This window comes from Eschrichtius robustus, chromosome 1 (genome assembly GCF_028021215.1).
Source record: "Eschrichtius robustus isolate mEscRob2 chromosome 1, mEscRob2.pri, whole genome shotgun sequence".
NCBI classification, from domain to species: Eukaryota; Metazoa; Chordata; class Mammalia; order Artiodactyla; family Eschrichtiidae; genus Eschrichtius; species Eschrichtius robustus.
Genome location: NC_090824.1, coordinates 14390317 through 14408691, shown reverse-complemented (window position 1 = coordinate 14408691; position 18375 = coordinate 14390317). Strand labels below are relative to the sequence as shown.

Below are 18375 nucleotides of genomic sequence, written 5' to 3'. Positions count from 1 at the left end.
ACCGCTCCATGATGGAGGGTAATCTGCTTTACTCAAAGTCCACTGATCTTTGAAAATCATAAATCATATCTTGTCACTTCCCTGCTGTAGATCCTCCAATGCCCTTCCAACACTCGAAGAATACAATCCAAATTCCTACTGTGCCCACAAGGCTCTCCTTGGGCTACATTCCAAACTCTGTTAACCTAGATTATAAACCTTCTCCTGAGTCTGTCCCCACCCACCTGGCTAATCCCACCAACATCACTCTGCATTCCTGCTTCTTCCCTTTCAGGAAACCCTGCATATGAAATTAAGATAATTCAAGGAAGGCATAATTGTGGGACTGTGTACAAAGTGTTGGGTGGGGTGTAGGAAAACCACAGAGATAGTGCAGTGCCTCAGGGCTGTTATCACCTGAAGGAGGGAGCAGTTACAGGACCTTGGAAGAGAAAATGGAGAGGTGTCCCAGGACACCACCAGCCAGCCAGAAACCCCTCCACAAGGACCTGAACTCACTTCAGGTCCTTCATCCAAATCTCCATCCAAATCTCCTCCTGGAGCTCCCCATTGGCTTCACCACAACTGGCAGCCATAGAGCACACTGGTGCTCACCAATGTAGTCCCTGCAAGTCAGTCTCCCTTCAGAGAGGAGGGGGCAAAGGGTGGAAGGTAGACCTCAAGGAGCAAATGGAAGGAACAGGGCACAAGGTCCTTAAACAGGTCCAGCGATCTCTCGAGGGGGCGTGACATAGGAACATCCTTCCATCTGGGTCACCTTCCTCCTTCCTGCCCTCTCCCTAACACTCTCTCCAACTCTGATGTCCCTTCACTGGGCTATGTGTCCCTGCCACGTGTCAATAACACCCTGAACCTCCCCTTATCACACTGAATAGTAATTATATTATCTGTCTCTCCTACCCTGTACAGCTTGTTCATAGTTATTTACCCAGCAAGTTATCTCTGTGCCCTGCACATAGGCACTCAATTTCTATTGTTGAATTGAATTAACCAGAATTATTTTATGTTCTTTTTTAAAAAAAATTTTTATCGAAGTGAAACAGGAGAGAAGGGGGCAGGGTACAACATTTGAAAGAATGGCATAGCCCAAGGACATGACATAAACTGATTAGAACCAAATGGGTCCAAGATGGCGGACAAGTCAACTTCCACTAGACCTTGAGCCTCAGTATACACTCATTGTAACACATCAGCAAGCTAAATGACACACCCACAGGCGCCATGACAGTTCCAAGACCGACCATAAGGATCAAACACTGGGTGGTGGCCCAGTTCCTGGAAATCCCTGCCCCTTCCTGAAATAGCTGGAATACTCCTCCCACTCATTAGCCTATGAAATTACCCACCCCTATAAAAACTGACAACCCCATACCCTGGTGCCTTTCTTGCCTTCTGAGATGGCCCACACTCTGTCTGTGGAGCGTGTTTCTCTCTAAATAAACCCACTTCTTACCTATCACTTTGTCTCTCACTGAATTCTTTATGCGATGAGACATCAAGAACCTGAGCTTCATTAAATCCTGAAACCAGGTGTGTGATCTCAGTTGGAAGACTGTGGGTTTAGGTTGGGTTCGAGTCCCGCCACGGGGGTTCAAGTCCCAATCTGAGGTGCACGGTTTCAGAAGTATAGTTGATTTATTGTAACATCTTATGGAAAAACCCGAACGAACTTTTTGGCCAACCCAATACAATGTTGTGTTAGCATCAGGTGTACAACAAAGTAATTCAGTATGTATATTCTTCTTCAGATTCTTTTCCATTATAGGTTATTACAAGATATTGAATATAGTTCCCTGTGCTATACAGTAGGTCCTTGCTGTTTATCTTTTCTTTTTTATAAATTCATTTAATTTAATTTATTTATTTATTTTTGGCTGCTTTGGGTCTTCATTGCTGCGCGTGGGTTTGTCTCTAGTTGCGGCGAGCGGGGGCTACTCTTCATTGTGGTGCGCGGACTTCTCATTGCGGTGGCTTCTCTTGTTGCAGAGCACGGGCTCTATGTGCGCAGGCTTCAGTAGTTGTGGCACACGGTCTCAGTAGTTGTGGCTCGCGGGCTCTAGAGAACAGGCTCAGTAGTTGTGGCACACGGGCTTAGCTGCTCCGCGGCATGTGGGATCTTCCCGGACCAGGGCTCGAACCCGTGTCCCCTGCATTGGCAGGCGGATTCTTAACCACTGTGCCACCAGGGAGGCCCCTATCTATTTTTTATACAGTAGTGTGCATCTGTTAATCCCAAACTCCTAATTTATCCCTCCCCCTACCCCATCTTATGTTCTTAACCTCTATTTTAGCTGTAGTTATGTGAAATAAAATTCATATTTTATGGCAAGACAAGACAAATTTAAACATAAATTCTTCTCTGCTCTTGGGCCTGCCTCTCGCCCCACTGTGCATTGTGTACCTTCATTACCCATGGACCAGACCTCCCCCGTTGGCAGAAACACCTGCTCAGCCATAAAGAGCAACATTCTCCCAGCACCAGCAAGACAACTCCTTAAAAGATAACATTCCTGGACTTCCCTGGTGGCGCAGTGGTTAAGAATCCGCCTGCCAATGCAGGGGACACAGGTTCAAGCCCTGGTCCGGGAAGATCCCACATGCCGCGGAGCAACTAAGCCCGTGTACCACAACTACTGAGCCTGCGCTCTAGAGCCCGTGAACCACAACTGATGAGTCTGTGAGCCACAATTACTGAAGCCCACGCGCCTAGAGCCCATGCTCCGCAACAAGAGAAGCCACCGCAATGAGAAGCCTGCACATCGCAACGAAGGGTAGCCCCTGCTCGCCACAACTAGAGAAAGCCCGCGCGCAGCAATGAAGACCCAATTCAGCCAAAAATAAAATAAATAAAACAAATAAATTAAAAAAAAAAAAGATAACATTCCTCCTTAATCTTGTAAGAGGTCACGTGACCCACCAGGATTACGCTTAGATCTGGATTATGTGAACTGTCAATAATACGTCATTTGACGTACAGCCCTCTGTCTCAAAAAACTTATATAACTGTGCCTTGATTTCTAACCGGTGGAAGAGTCCTCAGAGCTTTCTGAGATGCTCTTCTCGGGTTATAATCCTCAAATTTGGCTCGAATAAAATTTTCCATTTCTTTCTTAGATTGGCTGATTAATTTTTTGTTGACATATATAATATTCACTGACATCCATATTCTTATCACATGTTTGAGCAGATAGGCCAAATTATTAATTTATACATATTCAAGCCACAAAGATACTGCAATGTTATTGTCAGCATTTTAAACAACCAATTCATTATCTTTATGTATACTCTTTTCTACAATAGGCACCGTGGATAAGACACTTACCCTCTTTAGGCCACTGGTTTTTTCATCTGTGATAAAAGGGAATTTGGCCAGATGATTTCCATGGTGTCTTCCAACTCAAAATTTCAGAGGTTTTAAGTGAAGGGCTGCATAATCTCCTTAAACTCGGCACCCACGTCTTACTCGTGGTTGTTTTTCCAGCACTCAGCCGAGGGTTTGGCACGCAGCAGGGACTTGAGAGCACAGCCCAGCTGTGGGGTGTCTGTGCTCAAACCCAGCTCTGCCACATTCTGGCTGGATAAACCTAGGCCGTTACCTTACCCCTTCAGAGCCTCAGTCTCCTCCTTTGAAAAGTGGGGCTAATAAATGGGATAATGTTGGCAAAGAGCTGAGCACAGAAGCCAACTCACAGTAAACCATCATGGAATGTGGATGACTGTACGAGCCAGTGAATCTGGGATGCTAGACAAATTGCCTAGATTAAACTGTGCACTATTTCTTCAGTATCGTGTTCTCTAAAATACTGAGTGATTAACATAACTGTTCCTACTCTCTAGTTCGTAAGTAGATGTAAATTAGTGCCTGGCATTTGTGCCAAAACACCAGATATTACTAAGATGTATGGTTAGTAATTATATATACATTTACTGTAGGAGGCATACACTAAATTTATCTTATTTTTTATGTATAAATAGATACATAAACTGATTATTACACATTTAAATGAACAAGAGGCCAAACATTTGCTGAAAGTTTTTTGTGGGCAAGAATTTTGTTTCTAATAAAAAGAACTACTCGATTATCATATTGTTACCTAATTATTCCCGAACAAAACAGTCTGAACTTTTATTGAGTTAAACCAGAGCTCAGGAGTTATATTATCTTTCAAACCAAGTTTCTGACTATCTCAATAAATAAGAGAAGGTGTAACAACAAATGTAATTATCAAATGTGACTTTTTCTGCCAATTTTTTCCCTTAACTGTTTATGCTGTTGGTTTTGCCCATCTGGTTTTCATTTGAGAATAGAAATCACTAATCCCACAAACCATCCACTGATTTCTAATCCTAGAAAAGACTGGTATTACTTAGCAGCATAATATGTTTTTCTTTCCTCCTGTGGAAATAAATGTGCAGCTTCATAGTGGATTAAAAAGACAATTGAGAAATTTCCTATTATAAACATGTATGGGATCTTAATTTCCTAGTATAATAGCAGACAGACGAACATAATTAATTATGTTTTAAATGCAAATTGTTGACAACTGTTCATCTGGTTGAAATTATTTAAGCCACATCAACTCTAAAGAAAGTCCTACTTTCTAATTCCTATTTTTTTATAAAAATAATTCCATAGGCTTTTCCATACCCAGCAATCTCTTAAAAATTTCACATGATATTTAAAGCGCCATCGCTGCAACCCCCATAGAGACATCTAGGCAAATATAAGTGATTTATATGCAGATTTCAACCTATTTACTGAGCTTAATAGTGAGAGACAAAATATTATATGCAAAATGCGTTCATTTAAATTTTTGATCAGATCTTTCTGCTGCTTGATGGAATGAGAGAGTTATATTGGTATAGGAGTAAATACATTTCAGAATAGAAGTCTCATACCACGTTTATCTGTAATGAAAGACCTGGACAACAATGTGGCTAGATGATCCATCAGTTTCACTCGTCTTCTTGATTGACAAGTGTCACTGCAATGTGACGCAATCCTGAGATTTCCATAGTCAGCACTGAAGTGCCTGAAATTATGACAGCTCTCAAACCAGCAACGCTGTGGGACCCACAGAGGTCACCTCACCCATAGGATGCCAGCCACATGTGGTATACAAGATAATTTTAGGAATTACACACACATTGGTTGAAGTTACAGTTACGTTTGTGTATCAATGTGTATTAGAAAAAAACATAACTAGCATATTGAAGCTATGATTTCATAGATGGTAGGTATTACTTAGGAAAAGGATCAGTAATTAAGCAAAAAGTGAGTTGATTAAAGAAAAATATTAACAAAATCATAGTGCAGGTGGCATATGGAAATGACAAAAATAGTGATGGCCATACGTAAGAATGACTAAAATTTAGAAAATACTGACCTACTCCAACCCTTAATTGTATAGGTGAGGAACGTGAGGTCCTGAATAGTTTTAAAGGTTTCCCCAAGATCCTATGGCTTGTCAGAGGCAGTTTGGGTTCTACAGTTTACAGCCCCACACTCTATGTATTGCATCTAAGATTGACTATCTTGCCTTTCCAACATTTATTTCAGCCTCATGGAGCACACACATCTTTTTCCTGGAAGAATGGGTCAAGGAGAAATTCAGATAAATTCTCAAGCTATTTATGTATTTGATGTTGTTCCTTTTTACGGAACAACGGTTGTCCGATGACAACGAGTACAGCTGTCATTGGACCCGAATAAAAAGTGCTAATGAAAGCTGATCTCACTTTCAGCTACATTTTTTAATTGAATAAATTTGACATGTAACACTGTGTCAGTTTAAGGTGTACAGCCTGTTACTTTGATATATTTATATATTGCAATATAATTGCCATTTTAGCCATATTTATCACATTATGTAATTATAGTACAATATTATTGTCTATATTCATCATACTGTGCATTAGCTCTCTAGGGTTGATTTACTACTCCTCACAAGTTTGTACCCTTAAACATCGTCACTCTTATCCCCGCCTTACCCACCAACCCCTGGTGACCATTATACTCTGTGGTTTTTTTACAGGTTTAACTTTTTTAGATTCCACATATAAATGATATCATTTAGTACTTGTCTTTCTCTGACTTATCTCACTTATCACGGTGAGCTACATTTAAACAGAGCAATATTGATTAGGTCTGTGTTGGTAATTATGAGTATAGATGTGGGCTACAAGAATGGTAAGTTTATAATCCTCTGTACATTTTGTTAAACTAACTTGTGAGCTTTCTTACTAAATTCAGCTACGCTTAAAATTTCACTTTTATCCAACACACCGAGGCCTTTGGACATTTTTGCTTTGTGTGTGAAGGATATTCTAAGATATAGATTCTATAGTTTCCTGAAAATGGGGGGAGTGGAAGTGGGAGGAGCCCACATAAATGTCACTGTGCTCCAAGTGATGTGCTGGAGCCATTTTCTACCAGACCATGAGCATCACTCCCCACCCCCCTCCAGCGTTCAGAGATGTCACATTGGTAGCTTGAAATCATTGACCACGGTGGGAGTATTTACACCACAGTAGTTGGCAAATGCTACAAATCAGTGTTTCTTCGTTGAGAGATTTGACTGGCAAACATTTACAAGGAAACCACTTTTTTTGAGGGTGAGTGGAAGGCAGGCCCTTTTAAAATGAGGCTTGGTGGTCTCTCCTTTCAGCGGTGGCCTGAGAGCAGAGTACGAACTACAAACTGCGGCGGCCGGAATCCTGGCAGGACAGACATTTAGAAAGTTTCTTCCCCTCTTTGACTGAGTACTAGTTGAAAGAAGTGCAGCCGAAACTGTAACCAAAGGAGGTATTACGCTTCCAGAAAAATCACAAGGAAAAATATTGCAAGCCATGGTAGTAGCTGTTGGATCAGGCTCTAAAGGAAAGGGTAGAGAGATTCAACCAGTTAGCGTGAAAGTTGGAGATAAAGTTCTCCCAGAATATGGAGGCACCAAAGTAGTTCTAGACAACAAGGATTATTTCCTATTTGGAGATGGTGACATTCTTGGAAAATATGTCAATTGAAATATGTCACTATTGAAATGGCATCACGTGAAGCTGCCCATTCCACTGAAGTTCTGAAATCTTTCATCATGTAAATAATGTTCACATTTCTCTGTGTAAAATAAACTAGTGATATCCAAACTAATGACATCCAGTGTCTCTAAAATTTAGTTTCAATGTATTGATATAAACATTTCCAAATAAACGTATATACATGAAAAAAAAATGAGGCTTGGGTGCTTTAAGAAATGATATGCAAATTAACTTTTACACCTGTTAGGGAGTAAAAGAGACAGCACCACCCCTGCTCTAGGTAGCAGGTGAATGGAGGATGCAGAGAGCCCCTGACTGTGTTTTCTTTGCTTTCGGGGGACTATGGTATAATTTGAGCCCTGAGGAAAAAAACACAGGTCCAAATAATCAGAAATGGCTTTTCTCATTATTCTGCTGACCAGAAAGACCCTGCCTAAGGCTCTTTGGAAAGTAAAGATGGCAGGTAATGCCTTCTTCAGAAAGAAATATTTCTACATAAAAATCCTCATGAATGGGCTAGATGTGTGCCATCCCATAGAACTTTCTGCAGTGATGGAAATGTCCTGTATCCATGCTGTCCAGCAAGGTAGCCACTACATGCAGCTTATTTAACCCTTGAAACGTGGCTAGTCTGAATTGAGACGTGCTGTAAGGGTAAAATACACACTGGATTTCCAAGACCTAGAATCGAAAAAAAGAATGTAAAATACCACATTAAAATGTTTATATTGATTACAGGTGGAAATGACGATCTTTTGGATAGATTATTAAATATTATATACTATTATTAAAATTAATTTCACCTGTTTCTTTTTACAGTTTTAACGTGGCTACTAGAAAATTTTAAGTTTAAATTTAATATTTAAATTAATGCACACATTATATTTTTATTGGACACCACTGAGCTAGATCATGAAGTTCTGAGTCAGGTGCTATGGAAGAGAGAAGGGTATAGAGAATGAAAAAGGAGGGGCAAGGAAAAACAAAGCTAAATTGTGCACACCTCAGGAGACGGATTTTGTAATGCAACTTCCCCTTCCACACGGAGTGTTAGAATGTTGGGAAGATGCATCACGAGTTGCCTGTATGTGGCCTAGGAGGAGAGGGAGACACACCCAAATATTTAAAACCATGAGCAGTACGTCTGAGTGTCAAGCAGAACCTATATTCCCCTTAAACCTCCTTCCTTTGGTGGATGGGATTAGGACATGGTTTGAGAAGTTTCTACAGAATTCTGTGAGAAACTAGGCTCAAATTTTCAGTCCTGCTTCCAGTAGATGTGTCCTATTTCCAGCCCCAATCTGAGAAAGAACATTGTCGTGTTTGAGAATTTACGTCAGATCATCACCTACCTTGAAATCCAGAACCTCTCTTTTAGATGGGGAACCATAAGGCATAGACTAAGGTGTAAGCACCCTCAGTAAATCAGGAGGGCTGAGGCCATATAGGACTCAGATTTCATTATTTTAATCTCAGGTCTTCCCTTTCTCAAGAAGATTTAAGAAACACAGCACAGTCATTCCAATACACTTGATGTCCAAGACCTATTTTTTGGTCTGTTTTTTAGAAGTAGGGGTGGCTTCTGAATCGGTCATCAAAAGCATCTCATGGAGGGCAAATGCTGCAGCCAGCAGAAAAACGTTTAATTTCAACATATACAAAAAAGGAAAGATGGGGAAGGGAAATTTTTTTCCTACTGCATAGAAATCCAAACTTTCAAGCCTTCAGCCATAAAGGATGTGCACCTTAATGAGACAAAAGTCATGTTCTAATCAGGAAACTTTGATCAAGTAGAAGTTAAATAACTTCCCACCTGCAAAACCATGAAGAAGGAAGCACAACAGGAAGCCCTGAGCGGTAGCGAGGCTGGTACACAAATCCTGACTGTCTCTGCACGCGCCTTCTGGGACTTTAACATTCACCCAGAGAGTGGGAACTATAAAAATAGACGACATGTTTCTGAAGAAGTGAAAGACTTATTGCATAATGGTGGCAAACTCTGTCTGCTAGAACAGAACGACTCTGCATGCAAACAGAAAACTAAAAAATAGCTACCACTCTAGACAAATGTATTTTTGAAATATTCAGCCTCCAGAAAAATGTATGGCTGCATTAGCAGAGTGAAAGCCTCATCACCTGATATTGGGAAAATGGAGTCACCTTCCCTAGTCCACAAATCTGGCCCATAAATCTGGCTAATTCATGTTGACCCCTCCTGAACTGTAAGTCTCAGAGTTATTTCTCTCCTCTTTCCTTCCTTTTCTCTGTAAGACTTGTACATAAATAGAAAGGAAATAATTTGTGAACAGAAAATATCGATTTTGGCAGAAGCCCTGTAAGGCAGAGATCTACCGTTTCCTTCGTTTTCATCGTGGGGAACGAGAGGAACGAGGGAAACATCCAGACGCAGACGCAACTGTCAGATTGAAGAGGCATCTCCTCTGGTGTCTCCTTTGCTCTCTGCCCTCCCTTTTTCCGAGTCCCCTCCAGAGTTTCATGCCGACTGCGTGAGTCTCTGCCCAACCCCTTCTTCTTTGATGACTACCCATCTGCTGATTCACCGACCCTTACAACAAATATTTATTAAGCAACTAATATGTGCAAAGCCTGGATTAGATGCTCAGATAGGGGGCTTTGGGGAGGGAAAGAGAGATGCAAAGACAATTAAGATATAATAACTTTCTTAAAGGAATTTAAAATCCAGGGGAGATAAATATGAAGATTGTAATAAAATACCGAGTATATCAAGTGCTGTGATTGTGTGGCAGGAAACCTGAAAATGCCCTAGGATAGGGTTTGTCTCAGAGTGCCTGGAAGTCCCATGGGATGCAGGTGGAAGTCTGAATGCCCAATGAATTGAGAGGCCTTTTGGGAAAAAGTAAGGGGGAGAGAGATTAGAGGTGCATAAGATGGCTGCAAATTCAGTGCTTCCGGGTCAGAGTAATGAGACACGCTCAGTGCAACGGGGCTGTCAGCCGCGTCCCTGAGTCTTACAGGGTGAGGCCCAAGTGGACAGAATCCTTCTATCAATTACATGCCCATGGGGGTATCTATGGCCCAAGGTTACTTTGTGTCCTTGCTAATAGACCGACTTCATCTCCCTCTGAAGTTATTGTTGGAGCCTATACGGACATGACACTGACCCACTGTTCTAAGCAGCTGGACAGTCCAGCCAGGAGCGGGACCAAAGAAGATGTGTAAGAGGACAATGTGCATCTGCCATTGTGATTGTCAGCAGCAACCTGGTGGCCTCAGAAGATAGTTCCTTTGAAAGGCTTCTCTTTGGCAGGCGTCAGCAATTGTGCCTATAGCATCACAGAGAGCAGAACAGGAAGGGAGAAAAAAAGAGACCCTGGAGGGCAAGGCTAACTGCAGATGAACAAAACTCAGGTGCCCCATGGAGCCTGTGTTCTCTACAACCTGAATGTTTATTGAGCATCACCCATGTGCCGAGCATTGGATTAGACCCTAGGGCCACAAGGACCAACCAGTCAGACACTAGCCCCTGCCCCAAAGGGCTGATGGTCTGCTGGGGGCAAACAAATATTAACTCATACTTGCATAAATGATTATTTCATTGGGTAAGTGCTCTGAAAGAAAAGCATCGAATTGGGAAAGTATAAAGAAGTTAGGGGCGAGGTCATCTGAGGGGTTATAAACGCTTCCTTGAGGCAAGAAGCAGTTGGGCAAAGGGAGTTGGATGGAGAAGTTCCTACAATTGCAGGCAGGGACAGGACTGGAAAAAAGCTGTTGTGACTGGTGTTATGGCTCTGTCATTATGCCAAGTCTGGGTACCCTGGAAAAACAGGGTACAAAACCTATAAAAAGGGACTGTGGGGACCCATGGGCAATTGACTTGCAAGAACTGAGAAGCCTTCTTAGAAAAGGTGGCGCTTTATCTGAGCTTTGAAATATGAGTAGGGTTTTGACAGGTGGAGGATGGAGGCAAATGGCATTCCAGAAAAAGGAAGAAACAGTAAAAGCAGACACTAAACATGAAGGGAAGAGATGAGCAATTGTATATCTATACCTATATCATATATATATACACACACATCCCAATACCATGAGGTAGTTGTTATTTCTGTTTTGCAGATAGGAAATGCAAGGTCTAAAAGATACTAAGGTTGGAAAGACTTGCCCAAGGTCATCAGAGTCTTAGGTGATAGAGCCCACATTTAAACCCCAGTCTAAATCTACCCCATGTTGCCTTCCTGAAAGCTCATGGCACATAATAAGCCCTCACTAAGTGGCTATCATTATAGATACAAATGTGACAGCAAAAATGATCACGTGATGCGCCCAAGGGCAGTTGGATGAAGAGGTGGGTAACGGGAATTGGGATGGAATAGCAGGAGGAGTCAAGCTTTGAACGTCTGTTAATGTAGCCCATGTGCAGTAGGTATAAAATGATCAAACAGCAAAGTCTCAGCCAAATCCATTATCCCAGGATCCTGTAAGGCAGAACCTGCTGTCTCAGTGCCTCCTGGGGTTTGTCCAGAGTCAAGAACAAAAGACAAAATAGGAGCAGATTATAGAGATATATTAATGGTGGTTGATGAATCCTCCGTAGTTGAGGCAGAAAGCCTGCATTTTAAGGACAGAGGTCTGAGAAACTGCAGACAGAAGAGTTTGAACGCTGTCACCAAACTGGTGCATTTCAGCAAGGGGGTGACAAATCTCATGGGGACATAGGTAGGTTTCCAGACGTGAACTGCAGACAATGATGAGCGGCAAGGAGCAATGACCATGTACATAGAGGGTGCTGGCTGAGGAGAGGTGGCAGTTAAAGCCATAGTCGCATTTTAGAACACCGGAGGTCATGTTAGTAATATGCTTTGTTTCAATGGATGCTTGTCAGTATACTGTTCAGTAATTTCATTTAGAGATCAGCCACAGTATTTGCTTAGAAATTTCTCAAAAATCCCCTTTGATCGTCACTCTGATTTTATGAACTCTTTCAGATTTTTAAAGAAGGGATATCTAATCAACCAGTATGGTCTCAGTGCTCTTGTCCTGGTTAAAATGCTTTAGATATTTGCTTCTTAAGTGGGAGAGTTGGGGTGAGGTGAGGACAGGGCAGGGGACCTTCTTGTTTGGATAAGGCACATAAACATCTTTTACATTAAGGAATTTGATATTTATTCCATAGTAGATAGAGTCATCAAAAGCATTTGAGTTGGGGCTATGACAATCAGCTCTGTATTTTAGGAGGAAAATCCCAATAGCAGTGTGAGGGATGGATTAGGCCTTTCATGCACTTTTCTTTTTTTTTTTTCATATACTTTATTTTATCAAAACTTAACTGCTCCCCTTTAATCAGTACGAGGGTGATATGTATTACAATGAGTATGTTAGTGCCTTACTCCTATTAGCTAATAAAAGTTAACGTAATTGAACTTCAGTTGAACTGAATAGTTCCTAGAAATGTAATGACAACCCTTCTAAAAACTGGCTTTTTTTTAACATTTTTATTAGAGTATGATTGCTTTACAATGGTGTGTTAGTTTCTGCTTTATAATAAAGTGAATCAGTTATACATATATCCCCATGTCTCTTCCCTCTTGCGTCTCCCTCCCTCCCACCCTCCCTATCCCACCCTTCTAGCTGGTCACAAAGCACTGAGCTGATCTCCCTGTGCTAGGTAACTGCTTCCCACTAGCTATCGATTTTACATTTAGTAGTGTATATATGTCCATATATACCCTACCACTCTCTCACTTTGTCCCAGCATACCCTTCCCCCTCCCCATGTCCTCAAGTCCATTCTCTAGTAGGTCTGTGTCTTTATTCCCGTCTTGCCCCTAGGTTCTTCATGACCTTTTTTTTTTTTTTTAGATTCCATATATATGTGTTAGCATATGGTATTTGTTTTTCTCTTTCTGACTTACTTCCTTCCCTCTGTATGACAGCCTCTAGGTCCATCCACTTCACTACAAAGAACTCAATTTCGTTTCTTTTATGGCTGAGTAATATTCCATTGTATATATGTGCCACACCTTCTTTATCCATTCATCTGTCGATGGACACTTAGGTTGCTTCCATTTCCTGGCTATTGTAAATAGAGCTGCAGTGAACATTGTGGTACATGACTCTTTTTGAATTATGGTTTTCTCAGGGTATATGCCCAGTAGTGGGATTGCTGGGTCATATGGTAGTTCTATTTTTAGTTTTTTAAGGAACCTCCATACTGTTCTCCATAGTGGCTGTATCAATTTACATTCCCACCAACAGTGTATGAGGGTTCCCTTTTCTCCACACCCTCTCCAGCACTGAGACAAAAGACCTGTATGCAGAAAATTATAAGACACTGATGAAAGAAATTAAAGATGATATAAATAGATGGAGAGATATACCATGTTCTTGGATTGGAAGAATCAACCATGTTCTTGGATTGGAAGAAATTAAAGACGATACAAATAGATGGAGAGATATACCATGTTCTTGGATTGGAAGAATCAACATTGTGAAAATGACTCTACTACTCAAAGCAATGTACAGATTCAATGCAATCCCTATCAAACTACCACTGGCATTTTTCACAGAACTAGAACAAAAAATTTCACAATTTGTATGGAAACACAAAAGACCCCGAATAGCCAAAGCAATCTTGAGAAAGAAAAACGGAGCTGGAGGAATCAGGCTTCCTGACTTCAGACTATACTACAAAGCTACAGTAATCAAGACAGTATGGTACTGGCACAAAAACAGAAATATAGATCAATGGAACAGGATAGAAAGCCCAGAGATAAACCCACGCACATATGGCCACCTTATCTTTGATAAAGGAGGCAAGAATATGCAATGGAGAAAAGACAGCCTCTTCAATAAGTGGTGCTGGGAAAACTGGACAGCTACATGTAAAAGAATGAAATTAAAACACTCCTTAACACCATACACAAAAATAAACTCAAAATGGATTAAAGACCTAAATGTAAGGCCAGACACTATAAAAAAATTAGAGGAAAACATAGGCAGAACACTCTATGACATAAATCACAGGAAGATCCTTTTTGACCCACCTCCTAGAGAAATGGAAATAAAAACAAAAATAAACAAATGGGACCTAATGAAACTTAAAAGCTTTTGCACAGCAAAGAAAATCATAAACAAGACGAAAAGACAACCCTCAGAATGGGAGAAAATATTTGCACATGAAGCAATTGACAAAGGATTAGTCTCCAAAATTTACAAGCAGCTCATGCAGCTCAATATCAAAAAAACGAACAACCCAATCCAAAAATGGGCAGAAGACCTAAACAGACTTTTCTCCAAAGAAGATATACAGATTGCCAACAAACAGATGAAAGAATGCTCAACATCATTAATCATTAGAGAAATGCAAATCAAAACTACAATGCGATATCATCTCACACCAGTCAGAATGGCCATCATCAAAAAACTGGCTTTCTTATGAAGGGTATTTTAAGTTCTAGGAGAGGGGGCAGTAGAGCAAACATTTTGGAGAAAGAAAATATTTGATGCTAAAAGTACCACCAAGCATATCAGCCTTTGCCCTTGCCATCCAAGTTTTTTCCACTGCTACAGATCACTCAGAAGTATCTGCTGCAGTGTGGGATAATGCACTCATTTGAATATTTACATTTGAAAATAACAGAAATAGATTTTTTTCTAGAACTTTTTTTTCTGCAGTAAATTTCTGGAAAACACAGCTTTTGCTGTGTTTAAATCAAATTGTTATGACTGTGCTTGAACGTGGCTCTCAGCTCTTCCACATTACACAGTTTTCCTCATTTCCTGGGACTGTGGTTTACTGAGAATTGACATACTTTGGGCAAGAATCTGTATAACAGATCTGTCAGCAGAGGCTGAAAAATAGATTTCATTTCAGACTGCTCTGTGTTTAAATTGTTTGAATAAGTATTGGTTCTCTTATTTCTTACTTTCTGAAACCTGCTTACCACCTGCACCTTTTTCTTTTCCTTCTTTGGATATTCATTCATTCATTCCCTCATTCATTCATTCATTTGTTCCCTTAACAAATATTGGTTGAGGTGTACTTCGTGCTGGGTACTGTTCTGGGGATAGAGATAAGAAAGGTCCAGTTCTCATCATTGAGAACAGTGTGGTCTACTGGGGGGAGATGATGTGATGGAGGCTGGAAGGGGCTCCAGAAGTTCAGAGGAGCCATGTCTAACACAGATTGCAGAGTCGGGGAGCAATTCTCAGAGGACCTGGCGCTTGAGCCAGGTCTTCCGGATGAGTAGATGCTAATAACATCGGGAAGAAGAAGGAATTCTAGCCAGAGGCAAAGAGGTGTGTTTCCTTTTGTCACTTTCAAACTCTTATTCCCACATCCATTCTCTTTACCTTTTTAAAATTAATCATCCAAAGTGGATAAAGATGGAGAGGAAAACACTAGAAAGTAGCAAAAAAATATATTTTTGAAAATACTTTTATCCAATGTCAAAAATATGCAATTCTGTGTGTTCATAAAGAAGTAAGGGGGCCTCCCTGGTGGTGCAGTGGTTAAGAACCCGCCTGCCAATGCAGGGGACACAGGTTCGAGCCCTGGTCCGGGAAGATCCCACATGCCACGGAGCAACTAAGCCAGTGCGCCACAACTCCTGAGCCTGTGCTCTAGAGCCTGCAAGCCACACCTACTGAAGCCTGTGCGCCTAGAGCCCGGGCTCCGCAACAAGAGAAGCCACAGCAATGAGAAGCCCACGCACGGCAAAGAAGAGTAGCCCCCGCCCACCACAACTAGAGAAAGCCTGTGCACAGCAATGAAGACCCAATGCATTCAAAAAAAAATTAAAAATTAAAAAAAAAAAAAGAAACACCAGCTAATGGGCATGGATAATTATTTTTAAATGCTTAAAAAAAAAAGACTGTTGTGATGCTTTTCACCATCAGTCTATACTAAAAGATTCATAGCCCATATTGATTTTTCTTCCCCCAAAGACATCTCAGTTTTCAACAAGTCTTTCGGCCTGCCTCTTCCCATACACTCTTCTCCTTTCTTTCTTTGCTATCTCTAGCCTGTGGCTACCTTCCAAGGCAGTCCGTTTCCTAAACATGCATACTTTTAAAGAAATTTTAGCGATGATATCTGGTTTGAGATATTTTATTGCTCACTTGTTCTTTGAGGTTGTGTTGAGATGTTCAGGGAGAAACAGGTAACATTAGGTATCTCCGTATATGGATAGACTTGAACCTGCCCATTGATGATGAACTCACAGGGCCAAAGTTTCAGCTAGAATTAGGGAGAAAAGCGGGGGAATTAGGGGATCTTCTTAGAGTATCCACAGCAAAAGCACTAAGATACAAAGTTTGTCTTCCATACAGTCTCACTTCCTTATTTGGTGCCATTCTGTCTCTCTGGGTTGGGCATCCTTGTTCCCCAACCCTATTTAGGGAATTAATTTTGTTTCCTGACATGTCAGGTTGGAAATCATTCCTGATAGGGTTGTAGTGAAACAAAGAAAGAAACAAACCATAATAACAATAAAAAAAAAAAACACAATAGCCACCAAAAAAAAGTCTCCTAAAGGTGTTTACAATGTGATTCACTTATTCCCTTACCAAACGGTGGCTGGGAGCCTACGTGTGCCAGACACAGTGCTCATGAATGGAGATAAAATGATGAATATTCAGAATGCAGTATGTTAAATGCTAAGATAGATGTATGCACGAGGTGCTTGAAAGCTCAAAAAAAAAAAATCAAGCATAGTGGGCCAAGCTCTGCATGCATGATTTCAGTGCCTTCTCACTACAATCTTGAGAGGTACATACTTTCATTACTCCCATCATGCAGATGAGGAAATGGAGGTTAGGAAGGATACATAATTTACCCAAGGTCGCACGGTGAGTACATGGTAGAACCTGGACTTGACTGACTCCAACCCCGTGCATCATGTTTTAGCCAGGCTGCTTCCCAGAAGAAGACACGCTCAGACTCAGTTTAGAAAGAAAAGGATTAAGAGCATCCCAGGCAAAGAGAACACGTTCAAGGGTTCAGAGGCAAGAGTCATGGCGTGTGCAAGGAATCCCATCTGGATCATTGTGGCTGAGAGTGATCTAGTTAAAAGGGCACTGGGCCAAGGGCAAACCTGGGGAATCCCAACATTTTAGGGGAAAGGGGGAGAAACCTGAGAAGGAATCTGAGAAGGAGCAAACCATAAGAAAGGAATGCCACTGAAGCCAAAGAACAAGAAACCTTCATGCAGGAAGGAGAGATGCAGAAGAATGAATGAAAATGAAGAATGAAAGCCCCAGGGAGTGAAGGGTGGGATTTCGGGCACCTGAATCCCAGGGGATGGGAGAGATGATTTAGACGCCCTTCCTTAAATACATAAATGAAAATATACTGCATAGGTGGTTACCTATCTCCTCCCATGTTGACCACTGACGGCCTGCGGATGGGTGACCGATGGATGGAATCACAAAATTTTGGAGAACGACAATGAGATGATTTAATTTAATCATCTAGTTTTCCACAAGAGGAAATGGCAACTCAGAACTCTGCAGTGATTTTTTTTCCTGACGTCGCATAGCTAATTAGGGATAGAGCTGTGATTAGAATTCAGATCATCTGACTCTCTATCTCAAAAGGAAATTTTTCAGACATGTATTCTTTGCAAAGGACGTGAATAGACAATCCACAAACGGCCAACAAACATGAAAAAATTTGTTCAGCTTCACTTGTAATCAAAGAATCCTCAACAGTACAGGGAAGCAGGCACACTCACATACTGCTGGTAGAAATCTAGATTGTAATAATTTGGGGGGGAAGCTATTCTGGCAATATGGAAGGGGCCATATAGTGTAGTGATTAAGAATATTGGTCTCAAAGTCAGACAGACTTGGGCCCAAACACCAGGTCTGCCACCCACTGTCATGTATTAACCATTTCCTGGGCACAGGCCTCAGTTTCTTCTGAAAAAACTGTGGATATTAATAGTACTTATCTCATGAATTTGTTGTGAGGATTAAATGAGAATATGTTGACAGCATACTCCCCAGCATATGGAGTCCAATAGAATGTATATTCGTGATCCTTATATACAAAGAGTTCTACAAATACATTCCTTGGACCAGCAATTTCCATAGTTAGGCATTTATCTTACAAAAATAATCAGAACTGGGAACAAAGATTTATGTACATGGATATTCATCACAACATCATTTATAATAGTGAAAAATTGGAAACACAAATGTCCAACAATAGAGTGGGTAAATTAATGATGGTTCATGTGGTTGACGGAATACCACGAGGCCATTAAATATCAGGCTGCAAAAGAACACTTCATCATCGGAGAAAACATCCATACTAAGTGACAAAAGCAGGTTACACAACAATGTATAAGCATAACACCGA

General features: G+C 41.0%; 1 pseudogene; it reads left to right on the top strand.

Annotated features, from left to right (window-relative positions):
• The window catches only part of LOC137767488 (10 kDa heat shock protein, mitochondrial pseudogene), a 41965-nt pseudogene extending 34942 nt beyond the window's left edge, over positions 1-7023 (top strand).
• Positions 7024-18375: the final 11352 nt, after the last annotated feature.